Source organism: Rattus rattus, chromosome 2 (genome assembly GCF_011064425.1).
Source record: "Rattus rattus isolate New Zealand chromosome 2, Rrattus_CSIRO_v1, whole genome shotgun sequence".
In the NCBI taxonomy this organism is placed as follows: domain Eukaryota; kingdom Metazoa; phylum Chordata; class Mammalia; order Rodentia; family Muridae; genus Rattus; species Rattus rattus.
Window position 1 is genome coordinate 164,370,017 of NC_046155.1, and position 13,250 is coordinate 164,383,266.

At 44.4% G+C, this 13,250-nt stretch overlaps 1 protein-coding gene across 2 annotated transcripts in view; it reads left to right on the top strand.

The window, feature by feature from the left end:
• Positions 1-324: 324 nt before the first annotated feature.
• The window catches only part of Garre1 (granule associated Rac and RHOG effector 1), a 78,192-nt gene continuing 65,266 nt past the window's right edge, over positions 325-13,250 (top strand). The window contains exon 1 of one of the 2 annotated variants that reach the window (XM_032893875.1): positions 325-385. The gene's annotated coding sequence lies outside the window, so the exon portion shown is untranslated. Of the gene's footprint in view, positions 391-13,250 lie in introns of both variants that reach the window. The other variant, XM_032893878.1, reaches the window with a different exon arrangement.

The following is a 13,250-nucleotide window of genomic DNA, read 5'->3' on the forward strand; positions in this document are numbered from 1 at the left end:
CCACAACTGACACTACATCATCATACTGATTTGTGACAGTAGTAGTCTGTTGCCACCACTCGCGAAGCAATCCGAGGGTGTTAGTACTATACCGCTCCTACACCGTCTGTCAGGTATGATGTCTAGCGATCAATGTTTCAGTCATTAATTTCAACGATAAATCTATGAGGACGCAAGCGAGCTCTCCAGCAGGGTATGGGCTAGGTTTTGAAGCATGGAGGAAAGGCCGAGCTTCGCCGCCGCCCATTCAGCACGAGGGGAGGGTGGGCTCTGGCCGGGGAAACCGCAGCGGCCGCCTGGGGCGGGGGCGGGGCCGACAGCAGACGTCACTTCCGGTGTACACAGCCGGTCCGGGCGGTGCGCCGGGAGCCGGGGCGCGTCGCAGGTGAGGTACGGGCGCCCGCCGGCGCGGGTCGGCGGGCACTGGCTGAGGGTGGCGGGCGGCGAGTCGCAAGAGCGACTGGCATCGAGGCGAGCTCGCGGGGTGCCGCTTTCCTCGGCGCCGTCCCTCTCCCGCCTGCTGTGGAGGACGCCGGGCTCGGCGGGCGCTGGCCGGGCGGACGGAAGCCTGGAGGGGCCTCTCGGCGCGCGCCCGGGACTGAGACCCTGAGGGGCGCGTCGGCTCTGAAGGACGCGGCTGCCTTGGGCCGCCGCGGGGGATCCGTTCCCGGAAGCTCGCGGCACCGTGCGCCAAGGGCTAGCGGCCTGTGGGCGACCTGGGTCCACGGGCACAGGCGGGCGCCGCTGCCCTCAGGCCGCCCCGCGACTGCCCGGCCCGCCGCGCGCCCCTTCCTAGCTCTCGTTGAGCCCGTGGGCGCGGCGGGGGTCAGTGGAGGGCCCAAGCTGGGCTAAGGCTGAGGAAGGACCCACACCCGTAGGGCGAGCGCAGGGGTCAGGGGTGTGTCTTCCTGCTCCGCGTGGAGCAGGGGAAAAAGAGCATGCCTGTTTGGCATGATAAGAATTTTGTTTATACTTTAACCAAAATTGCCTGGGAAACGCTCAGCCCGGGGAGCCCCCAATTTGAAAATGGATTGTCCGTGCCCTTCCACACCCATTGCCATTATGAAAGCAATTCATTCTAATGTCCTTGTAAAAAACACTCGCAACTGTATACAAAGTGTCTGGAGGGAAAATGACCGCGGACCCACCAGCTACGACTCGGTGACAACCACTGCTAACATTTTGGTGACATCAGTAAGTGTGTGTGTGTGTCACTCTTAGAGGTTTTGTAGTAGAGCATCGAGTACCATAATTTATCCAAACCCTGATGAGTATTTGATTGTCTCTGTCACTTGTGGCAAAACGGATTTGATTATTGTCTTAGGCTAAATTTACAAATGGAGGTCAAAGGTAACATTCCATTTTTTTTCTCCTTGTGGATATGCTTGGAAATCTTAAACCCGATATTGTAGAAAATTCAATCTCTTTGTTTCTTGCAATACCTTTAACATTTTTAACCTTTTCTGTTTTTATTTGTTTATTTACTCATATTTATTTTGAACTAGAATCTCACTGTGTAGACCAGATTGACCTTAAGCTCACAGAGATCTCTCTACTTCAGTTTCTCAAGTGCTGGGATTAAAGACGTAGGCCGGCAGGCCTTGCCTTTATGTTTGTTTTTATTTTTAAGGCATATTCCCAAGTGCCAGGATAGTTATCCAGGTAACCATATTGTTGTCTTATTATTATCATCTTATTTTAGGCTTAAAGTTCTAAGAATGTATTTGTAAAGGGCTACTTACAAGTTTGAATTGGTGTGTGTTTGGATGTTTTTATGTGCCTTGAAAATAGTGAGTCTTTCCATTTTGTAATCTTTAAAAAGATCTTTTCCTTTACAAGTTCAGAGAATACTTATATTTGATATATGTGTGTGTGTGATACATATATGTGTAAAATATACATATTTAACAAGATTTCATTGCTGTTTCATTAGCTTTCTTGCTGACAAGATAACAGACTCGATATGAAGAGTGCAAGTTTGTTGTGGCAACTTTTCAGTCTGGCATTTGAGATTCTAATCTTCCTCTATTTTTGCACACGAATACGTAGGTTAGCATTGGAGACCAAGATAGAAAAGTTCTCAGATTCCCTTGGCAAGCCTAGATTTTTTTCAATCTAAAATTATCTCTGGATTTTTGGAAGACAGCATCCTTTAAAAAAACCCAAACCAAATACAAAATATTTTACTAAATACTTATTCTGTTGAGAATGTGAAGCCTACTATACCAGGAGTTGTGTGTCTCCTAGATCTTCTGCGTTCCAGGGAAGTCGTGTGTCCACTCTGTCCGTTCTCCTGTGAGACTTTGTCCTCACTGGAAAATAATGACCTTCCTAGATGGACAAAGAATGTTGGTTAGAACAAGGATTTGCTTTGTTTGGAGTGAGAAGAGCCCATTGCCGGGTTCTCTCAGTATTAATTCAAAAAGAGCCCAAAGCGTCGGTCGAGTTGTGCTCTAAACGTTTTTGGGTAGATATTGTCCATGTAAGGCCCCCTCGTTGGTTCATCTAGTGGTTGCTGCTTGCTTGTTTCTGTTTCTTTTTCATTTTGTTTAGTTGTTTTTCCTCTTTGCCATTTTTTTTTAATGATACAACTCAAGACTTTGAGATTGTATTTATTTTTGTTTTTGTTTTATATGCATGGATGTTTTGTCTGAAGGCTGCATCCTGGGTGTACAGAGCCACTGAAACCAGAAAAGGGCTACCCATCCTCTGGGTCTGAAGTTAAAGATGGTTGTGAGCTGCCATGTGGGTGGTGAGAAGAAACCCAGGTCCTTTGCAAGAGTAGCCAGTGCTCTTAACCGGTGAGCCATCTCTCTTCAGGCCCTGAATTTACAAGTTTGGGCATGCTGGGTGTGCACTATTACCACTGAGCTACCTCCCCAGATGCTGTGACTTTGTAAATACTTGGTGAGGGCAGCCATTCTTGTTACAAACCAGCCTTGCTCTTGACTGCCTACCTTAGAGCAGTAGTGTCTATTTTCTCACCTTGTCTTTATTGCTCCACCTTACCTTGTCTGTCTAGTGCTATTTTCTAAGGCCTAGACTCATGCTTCCTCCCCAACCCTTGATCCATGTTTTTCCCTTCACATCCAGAGTAGATTTGGAGGCAATGACCACTTTACTTCTTTGTCCTTGGGTCCTTGGAGTAACATTTTCTTCCTAACTTCAGCTTTGCTTTTTTTATTGTTTGCTTGTGTGTTTTTTTTTTTTTTTTTTTTTTTTTGGTTCTTTTTTTTGAGCTGGGGACCCAACCCAGGGTGCTTGTGTGTTTTTGAGAGTCTTTTATGTACCCAAGCTGGCCTCCAACTTGAGATCCTTCTGCATCAACTTACCAAGTGTTGGGACTATAAGCAGATGACATCATATCTGGTTTCTCTATGTCAATTCTTTATTTCCTTCTAAATGACCCCTAGATATAGAATCCTTCATTAATTCCTAGGGTGGCCTGTCTGATGAATCTAAAGGTTTGCTAGCTGACATCCCACAATCTTATTTTCCTTCTTGATTTAGATTACTCTTGTCACTTGTATTCTTCCCTACGTCTTTGTTGTTTTACTTTATTTTGAGACAGGTTTTTCTATGTAGCCCTGGCTGTCCTGGAGCTCACTCTGTAGACCAAGCTGGCCTGAAACTTACAGAGATCCATCTGCCTCTGCCTCCTGAGTGCTGGGATTAAAGGCACGGTCCACTGCATCTGGTCTCCCCTAAACCTTGATTTAGATTTTGTATCTTTTTTTCTTAGGGACTGCTCTAGTCCTACTCTGGTTAGGAAGAAAATAACCCAGTGAATTTAGCTAGCTCATAGACACCTATGGTACAGGCCATTATTAGCTAAGAGACACAGCCTGGAGAAGACTGTCTCTGAAGTGTCTCAAGTACCTAGAGAGAGACACCAATAAAGTTGTGCAAGGTTTCAGGATCTTTTTTTTTTTTTTTTTTTTTTGTCCGGAGCTGGGGACTGAACCCAGGGGCCTTGCGCTTGCTAGGCAAGCGCTCTACCACTGAGCAAATCCCAACCCCGTTCACTGTGTTTTCATGGGGTCTAGAACATACTGTTCTGGAAACAATTGAGAATTTGTTGAATCAATGACCATCAGAGAATAAAATAAAAATAATACAAATTTGCTATCTATAGAGGAGATGCAAACATAGGCCAAGAGACATTTTGTAAATAGAGTTTGACAAATTTCAGGGAAAACTTTAAATTCAAGCCAAACTGACCCAGCTATAACCCCAAGGAAGGCATGTTTGGAATGTGTTTGTGGCCAGAAAGCTTAAACCTAATTTTGTATACCCCAAGAAAGACTTGTGTTTCCAGGAGAGGTTTGGGATGATATCTGTAGACTTTGGGGTGGTGGGTGCAAGAGAGCTAGCTTAGCTGGAGTGAGGGTTTCTCTGTGTGGAGTCCTCACCAGGAGTGGTGGTGCATAGTCCTTGCAGTATCAAAGGAGCGGTGTACTTATGTCCTTCCTTATACTGTTCATAATTTCATCTGGAAGTTTCTGCCAGAGAGGTCCAAGCTGTATCCAAAGTACTGTAGTAGCTTCTGGTCTACTAGCTGTAGATGGGGCCAGCACTGCACCTTTCTTTTAGTGTTGCCATGAGATCTTTGAGCTTGGTAAACTTCCAGCTAGGGCTAGCTATTTTGGTACAGATGTGGTTATTGGCCTTCTGGCTAATGCATCAGTCATCTTTGAGCCTAATTCGTCCCCCTGAAACTGTTCCTGGGCTCAGTGACAAAGGTGTTAACCAGAGAGTGGGAAGTGATGACAGACAGGCTCTTCCCAAACTGCTCGGGCAGGAAAGCCAACCTGAATGTGTCAAGGGAAACTTTCTGAAGAAGGCTGAGCTTAGCTGATAGGGTGGGGAGAGTTAGTGACTCCAGCTCCATTGTAAGAGCAGAGGCTGCTTAGACAGGATGGGGACATGAATGAAGCTGCAGAGGTGAGCAAGCCTGGGGTGTATAATTAGTGTTGATATCTGCGTTACTGCCATATCACTTTGCCAGCCAGGGTTACTGCAGTGTTGTGTGTGTTCCTTTGAGTAGTCCTCCCAGCCTTGCGATCCATTCAGAACTGACATGCTGTTACTGTTGCCTCCAGTTAACCTCCATACTGCTTTACATTCTAAATGTATTGTGTACATGTAAGAGCTTTTCACGGATGGTGTTCCCATTGGAGTCTACACCCTTCCCACATCATCTATCTCACGAGACCCCATGTTAAGATGGAAATAGAATGGGGGTCAGCTCAGTGCTTCCACAGCATCTTGAGGGCCCTGGTTGTGATTCTCAATATCCTCAAATTAAGAATTAAATCACTCGGGGTTGGGGATTTAGCTCAGCTGTAGAGCACTTGCCTAGCAAGTGCAAGGCCCTGGGTTCGGTCCCCAGCTCCGGAAAAAAAAAAAAAAAAAAAAAAAGAATTAAATCACTCAGTAAGATCAAGTTTCAGAACAGTGTACTTATGTGCCCGTTTGAATTAGAGAAAGAAATAAATTTCTGAGTGTAGAAAGAAAAGCTGGGGGCAGGTGATAGAAAGAGAACAGGTTGTGTTTGGGATGGGGTGACAGGGAGGGGGTTTGGGGGGGGAAACAAAGCCAAAATACAAAAGCAACAAACAACTCAGGTTGTTAAGTAGTCCAGTCTTCTGTCTCAGCGCCCTGAGTGCTTTTATTACAAGTGTATGTCACCAGACATATCCTCATCTCTTTTTCAAGAAGAACGACGTTTGGCTTATCCACTTAGACGTTCTGTAGTACAAACTTAAGAATAAGTATAGCAGCATAGAACTTTTAATTTTCTTAGAGCATTTTTTTGTGCAAACAGTAAATTTTTAACAGTCTAACATTTTTTAATATTAATTTTGAGACTAGGTCTTGCTGAGTAGCCCATGCTAGCCTCAAATTCAAGATCCTCTTGTCTTAGCCTCTCATACTGGTATATGCCAGCATGCTCATTTTTTTTTTTGTTGTTTATTATTTTCATTTTAAAAATTAATACATTTTTAAAAGAAATGTTTGTGGTATCCAATTATATATATAGGGAGCAGAGAGCAAGGACCAGTCAAACTAAAGTCCTGCTTACTAGTCACTAGCCTCTAAATCACTAAACTTGCTTTACCCAGTATGAAAATAGGAGAGGAAATAATGTTGAGAGTTACAGTGTGATTTTTTTTTTTTTTTTTTTTTTTGAATTTGAGATGCCGTCTCTTTAGCCCAAACTGGCTGGTATGGAACTTTACTGTGTAGCCTAGGCTGATCTCATCTATCAACAGTTCTCCTGCCTCAGTTTCTGGATTCGTGTAGTGTAAGCATGAGCCACCACAGTAAGCTTACAATGCAGTTTTACTGTGTTAATATAAAGCCCTTAGAACAGGTCCCGGTGGGAATGTGTTTTTGTTACACTGGGCAGTACAGTAAAGTGAGCCTGTAGCTTACATCCGTCACAGCATTTGCAGTTCATTTGGTGAGACAAGCACAAGCAGCAGCTACAGCAAAGGCAGCCAGAGCTCAGGAAAAGCTCCACGGGAGTTAAGGTGGTCCAGTCAATATGACTTTAATGAGATAATGAAAGTTTAATTCCAAGCAAGGTTTTACTGTGTAGCCCAAGCTGACCAGGTACTCACTGTGTAGACTAGGATGGCCTTGAACTCAGTGATCCTGTGTCTTAGCATCCCAGATGATGGGATGACAACATATACCAGCAGTACCATTCACAGCTGAGCTAATGGATCTTGAATATAGCTAACTTTGTAGAAAAAATAAAATGAGGGTAAGGGTCTTTTTTGGGGACAAGATCTGGCTAAGTAGCGTATCTTGGCTAGCTGGAAACTATTTTCCCTGTCTGCCTCCTTAGTGCTGGGGTTAAGAGCGTATGTGCCCCGAGCTCACCACAGGCCTTGTTTCAAGGTTGATGTGATGTGTCTCCTAGATAACCAGACACAAAGAATTGAAAACAGGAAAGTTCTCAGAGGGGTCAAAAGTGGGTTATTTTAGTGATGGCATGTCATTGGTGTGTGGCAGCTTTCCTTGCTGTCTGTGTGCTGATGGTAGTACCATTTATAAAATTATACATGTTACTCTTTTTTGTCTTTGAACTCATGTCTAGTTTAGGTAATGAGCCTCTTAATGCAATATATGTGGGTCTCTTCTAAGATGATTCTTGTAGTTCATGGTGCCATTGGTTTTCTTCTCTTCTCTTGTCTTTTCTTTTTGGGACAGGGTTTCACTATGTAGCCCCCGACTGGTGTCATTTGTTTTCTTAACCAAAACCTGTGTATTTAGTGTATGTTTTAAGACTCATCCCTTGATATGGCATTCCTTTAAAAATTCTTTAATTGCATTTGGAAATTTATTTATGTGTATGTGTGGGCATGAGTACCATGACATACATGTGGATGTCAGAGGACAATTTGCAGGAATTGGATTTTGGCTTCTACATTTGTGTGTCTTGGGAATTGGATCATCAGACTTGGAAGCAAGAAACTTAACCCACTGACCCATTGAGCCATCTTACTGGTCCTACTTTTCTTTTAATACCCCCCCCCCAACCCTCTCTGGTGGGGCAAGGGCTCACTATGGAGCTCTGGCAGGCCTGGAACTTGCTGTTTAGACCAGGCTGACCTGGAACTCACAGGGTTCTGTCAGCAATGGGAAGGTTTTAATGTAGAATTAGCATTAGATACTAGAAAAACAATCACATTTTCTTACTAAAAATGACTTGGGAGTTAGATACTAATAAGATTCAGTTATGGTTAAGGAACCTGGGAGAGCTCAATCTTCCCTACCCCATCACCCTGGTTCCAGAGGCAGAGGAAACTTGCCTCCTGGTTCCCAGACTTGGGTGTCCTAGGCAAGGAGAGGTGAAATTGGGCCCTCTGAGCAGCTCCCAAGGACTTGTGCTGCCCCTGAGTCTCCAGGGAGAGGGAGATGCTGTGCTTAAGTAACTTTGTCCTGTGCTTTGTGAAAGGTCATAGTGCCCTGTCCTCAGCTGTGCCCAACACTTCCTTCTAGCTTGGAGCTGAAGGAGGAGACAGTGATGGGCTGAGAAGAGGGAAAGAGCTATGACCTCCTTTTCTGCTGGAGCACACCAGGTGGCACGTTTAGTTTGTTGCCTGGATTTTGGGAATTGGGGCCACAACTGCAGGAAGGTAGGTTCTATTTCTGTGAGTTGTTAACTGTAATGTGGGATTGGGGTGGATTTGTCTAGTGGACCAGAGTGAGGAGTTGCCAAAGATACCCTAAGCTAGCCCAAGGCTCTTGAGGAGTGGCTGTTCCCATTTCCTGGGTCTGGAGATGTGCCAAGTCCTATGCTGTACAGTTTAGCCACTCCGTTCTACTAAGGAAACTGACGCACAAGATTTCAGCTGACTTGTTTAAGGTCATAGAGTTACTACTAATCGCCTTTCACTCTGCTGATGTTTACTGAGAGCAGAAATTCACATCCAGATGATAGGACTGCCCAGGCCATAGCAACAGCCACTGCATTTTGGCAGGACCTGCCTTCCATGTTTTTTTGTATTGGAGCATCTTTCACCTAGCAGCAGGTAAGGGTCTTTCTAGCCCATTGAACTAGGTAGTACTTCTGTATCCCTGATGTCTAGAGAAGGGCTGTGCATACATTTGGGCCTCAGCAATTGAAGGTCTGGGAAAGTGGCAGAGTAGGAAGCCAGCATAAGCCTTTCCTGCCTAGGGAGCCCATGTGAGGTGATATCATTTCTGGCCTTGGGGCGGAGCTCAGTGCAAGAATGTTTGCTTAGGGTTGGGGATTTAGCTCAGTGGTAGAGCGCTTGCCTAGGAAGCGCAAGGTCCTGGGTTCGGTCCCCAGCTCCGTGGGGGTGGGGGTGGGGGAGTGAGGGGGGAGAATGTTTGCTTAGCATGGGCAGAGCCCTGGGTTCGATACCCATCATAGACAGATAGACAAGCAGGCGCACATGCACATACACTCACTTGTACACACACTCTCCCTCTCCCTCTCCCTCTCTCCTGAATTTCTGACTGTGTGACCTGCTGAAATGTTATGGGAAAAACAGGTTCCTAATTTTGTTTCTAACTTGCTGGTCTTCTTGACAGATGACAGGGCTTGTAGGGTATATAACTTAGTAGAGTCAGCGTGCCCAGCTTGGAGGAAAGAGAAACCATAATTATCCATTAGTGAAATCATCTGTGGGTGTTTTACATGTTCTTTTGTTTTTGCAACTAGAGCCTTACTGTGTAGCCCAGGTTGCTCTTAAATTTTCTCTGTCTCTGTGTCTCTGTCTCTGTCTCTGTCTTTCTCTATCTCTCCGTCTCTCTCTCTCCCCCCCCCCTTCTCCCCCCCCTCTCTCTCTGTCTCTGTCTCTGTCTCTGTCTCTGTCTCTCTCTCTCACACAGGGTCTCTACCCTGTCTGTCCTGGTACTCAATATGTAGACCAAGCTGGCCTCAAACTCACAGAGAGTGCTCAGATTAAATTGTGTGCTACTTTGCCCAGCCTAAACTTGATCTTTCTCTGCAAGTGCTGGTGTTAGAGATACGATATTAGGTCTGGCCATAAATTATATTAACTTTTTTTTTTTTTTTTTTTTCGAGCTGGGGACCAACCCAGGGCCTTAAGCGCTTGCTTATATTAACTTTTGAAAGTGTCTAAATTTACATAATACTCCTTAATAGTAAGACAAGTAATTTTAACGTTATTTTTTTGACATATACTACTAAGTAGCAGTGTGGAATTTTAAGTTATCTTGAATAATTTTCTTTTTAAAAGATTTTTATTTTAGGTATATTAGTGTTTTGCCTCTATGTATATATGTACACCATGTAGATGCCTGGTACCTGTGGAGGTCAGAAGAAGGTGTTGGGAGCTGAGTGGTGGCACACATCTTTAATCCCAGTACTCAGGAGGCAGAGGCAGGTGGATCTCTGAGTTCAAGGTCTACAGAGTTGAGTTCTAGGACAGCCAAGACTACACAGAGAAACCATGTTTGAAAAACCAAGTCAAACCAAACAAAACAAAAAAAGAGAAGGTGTTGGCTTTCCTGGAATAGAGTTATAGATGGTTGTGAGCTGTCTTGTGGGTGCTGGGATGGAACCCAAACCCTTTGGAAGAGCAGCCAGTGCTTAGTCATGGAGCCATTTCTCTAGCCTCTTAAATAGTTCTCTAAAGGATACAATAATAAGTTTATACCAATTCAACTTGTTTTGCAAATTTTCAAACTATTTTTTTTCCTTTTCAGACAGTGTCTTCCTGTGCTCAGGTTGGCCTAGAACTCTCTGTGCTCTAGCCTAAGGTTTCTAAGTGCTGGGTTACGTGCATATACCCCCATGCCTGACTTGAAGAGTGTTTTGATGTGATAGTTGTGAAATACCTATTTGAGTTTCTTCCATCTTGGCATACAGCCTCTGAAGTTTGTGGAACCTTTGAACTAATGTTTTTGTATACTAATTAGATCACTGGGCTGGCAGGACCTGGAGAGCTTCAGGCTGGGGGTACTGTTCACCTGAAAAAACCTAGGTGATTTTTGAGGATTAGGACTTAGAGTTTCACCCAGGCCTGTAGGATAGAGAGTGACTGAGTGAACTGGTCATTAGTGGCTGAGGTTTCATGTCCTGCCTGAGTAATGAGGCCTCCATATATGCCAAGGGCTGGGGATCAAGAGCTTCAAGAGGTCTCTAGAGGATGGCACACCTGGAAAGGGCTTGGATGCTTTGTGCTCTTTCCTAAGTGCTCTGCTCTGTGCATCTCCGCGTCTGTGTAGTTGGTGATACCCTTTACCAACTAGTAAATGTGAGTAAGTCAGTTCTGTAAGTTCTATGTGGTATGATAGCAAATTTACTGAACCCCTAGCGTGACAGCATAAGCCTGGATCTCAGCACTTGGGGGATAGGTTGAAGAAGAGGATCATGAGTTCAAGACCAGTTATATAAAGGAACCTGGTATTTTGGTAGAAGATGACAGTCTTTTGGGACAGAATCCTCCTATGGGATCCATTCCCACCTCCAGATAATTAAAGCCATCTCTTTAGCCCTTGTCAAGACCGTCTTAGTTTATAAATGAAAACTTTATCCAAGCAAATGTTTCAGAAGTGTGAAGTGTAAGAGACAATTTTGCCAGGTGTCGTATTGCATACCTTTGCTCCTATACTCTGGATTCTAAGGCAGAAGGATCATGTGCTTAAGTTCTGCCTGGGCTACATAGTAAGATCGTTCCTACCCCCAAAACTCAGCGTTGTCAGCCTTTGTTGATGTCGTAGGTAGATATTTGTGGACAAAACTCTCCTCGAGATTCTGAGACAGAGTCTTTGTATGCCCCAGGCTGGCCTTGAACTCCTGATCCTAGTGCCTACTTCCCAAGTGATGTGATGTCAGGCAGGCTTTGCCCTCATGCCCAGCTCTCCTTTTGAAGATCTCTGTTTGGCAGATTTGTGTTCTGATGTTTGGTTTGCTCTTGTTTCTGTGGTAAAGTTACTTTATAAGTTCCAGTACTTTGCCCAATAGCAGCAAGTTTTAAGAGTTTATAACTCTGAAAAGAGTAAATGCTCATTTTAAATGCAGAGTAATATGAGTCCTTCTGTCATTAGAAAATCAGATGATGACTAGATCTGTCTGCACAAGACCAAGTAATACTTTTTTGGTAACTGTTATTAAATAGGCATTCTTTGTGTGGAATTCCATGCTGATTATCCTATATCTCGTTTACTTTTCTTTTTTTTTTTTTGGTTCTTTTTTTCGGAGCTGGGGACCGAACCCAGGGCCTTGCGCTTCCTAGGCAAGCGCTCTACCACTGAGCTAAATCCCCAACCCCTCGTTTACTTTTCTTTTTGAATTATTTATTTTATGTATGTGAGTACATTGTAGCTGTCTTCAGACGCACCAGAAGAGGGCATCAGATCCCATTACAGATGGTTGTGACCTACCATGTGGAGCTGGGAATTGAACTCAGGACCTCTGGAAGAGCAGTCAGTGCTCTTAACCACTGAGCCATCTCTTCACCCCCAACCCCCACCCCCCCTGTTTACTTTTCTACTACTGATGTAGCAACTGTAGCAACTGTTTAAAAAACAAGTCAGGCTTTGATTTTCCTCTCACCAAAAAAAAAAGCACAAACAAAACTAAAATACAATAAACCCTCAATGTATTTACTTATTAAATATTGTGTGTGTGTGTGTGTGTGTGTGTGTGTGTGTGTGTGTGTGTGTGTATGTATGTATGTATGTATACGCACGCTTGCGTGCCTATGTTTGTTAATGTACACTATGTGCATGCAAGTGCCCCTAGAGGCCAGAGGCCTCCCCTCAAACTAGAGCTACAGGCAGGCAGTTGTAAGCTGCCTGATTTGGGTACTGGGGACCAGGCACTCTTAACCGCTCATCTGTTTCTTCAGCTCCCCAACCCTCAATTTAAACAGAATTAGGCCTGACCCTAAAAAGGACCATTTAACACATTTTGGCATATTTTTTTCCTAAAGCCCTCTTATTTTAGAGTAAATCTCAACTGTGTTGACTTTGTGGTTAGAACAGTTTTTCTTCTTCTTAAATGAAATGATAAGTTGTTTGTAGATCACTAGATATAAAATGCCTCAGAGCCACTAATGATAACCTGCTTTGGTTTTGTGGAGAAATGCCATATTTTGTGGTAAAGCCTGATAGAGCAAGTGTTAGCTCAGAGGCAGTCAGTCCACACCGCCTGTCCCTTTCTACTGTAGGCTGATAGCTGCTTGAAAGCAGGAGCTGTGTCTCTTTTGTTCATGTCTGGGTGACTGGGCTGATTTGGGTGAAGCTTGATCATCTACCTACTTGATGGTGGTGGGGATGGAACCTGAGAGCTCACGTGTGCTGGTCAAGTGCTCTGCCACCAAGTATGGCCCCAGCTTCTGCCACTCTTGCTATTGCTGCTGCTGCTACTACCGCTACTACTTTTTAAATATTTTTTTTTAATTTTACTTGTGAGTGTATGTGTGCCACCTGTGTGTGTGCTCTGAGGTATGGAATCCCCTGGAATTAGAGGAGGTTGTGAAGCTGCCTCACATGGATGCTGGGAACAGGACTCTGGTCCTCTAGAAGAACATCAAGTGCTTTTAATTCCTCAGTCATTTCTCTAGCCCGTCTGCCACGTCTTGACTAGAAAAAAAGTAACTGAGTCTTGACTTCCCTCGACTTTTCATGGACTATGTGCGTTCTTTTTTTTTTTTTTTTTTTTTTTTTTTTTTTTTTTTTTTTTCCGGAGCTGGGGACCGAACCCAGGGCCTTGCGCTTCCTAGGCAAGCGCTCTACCA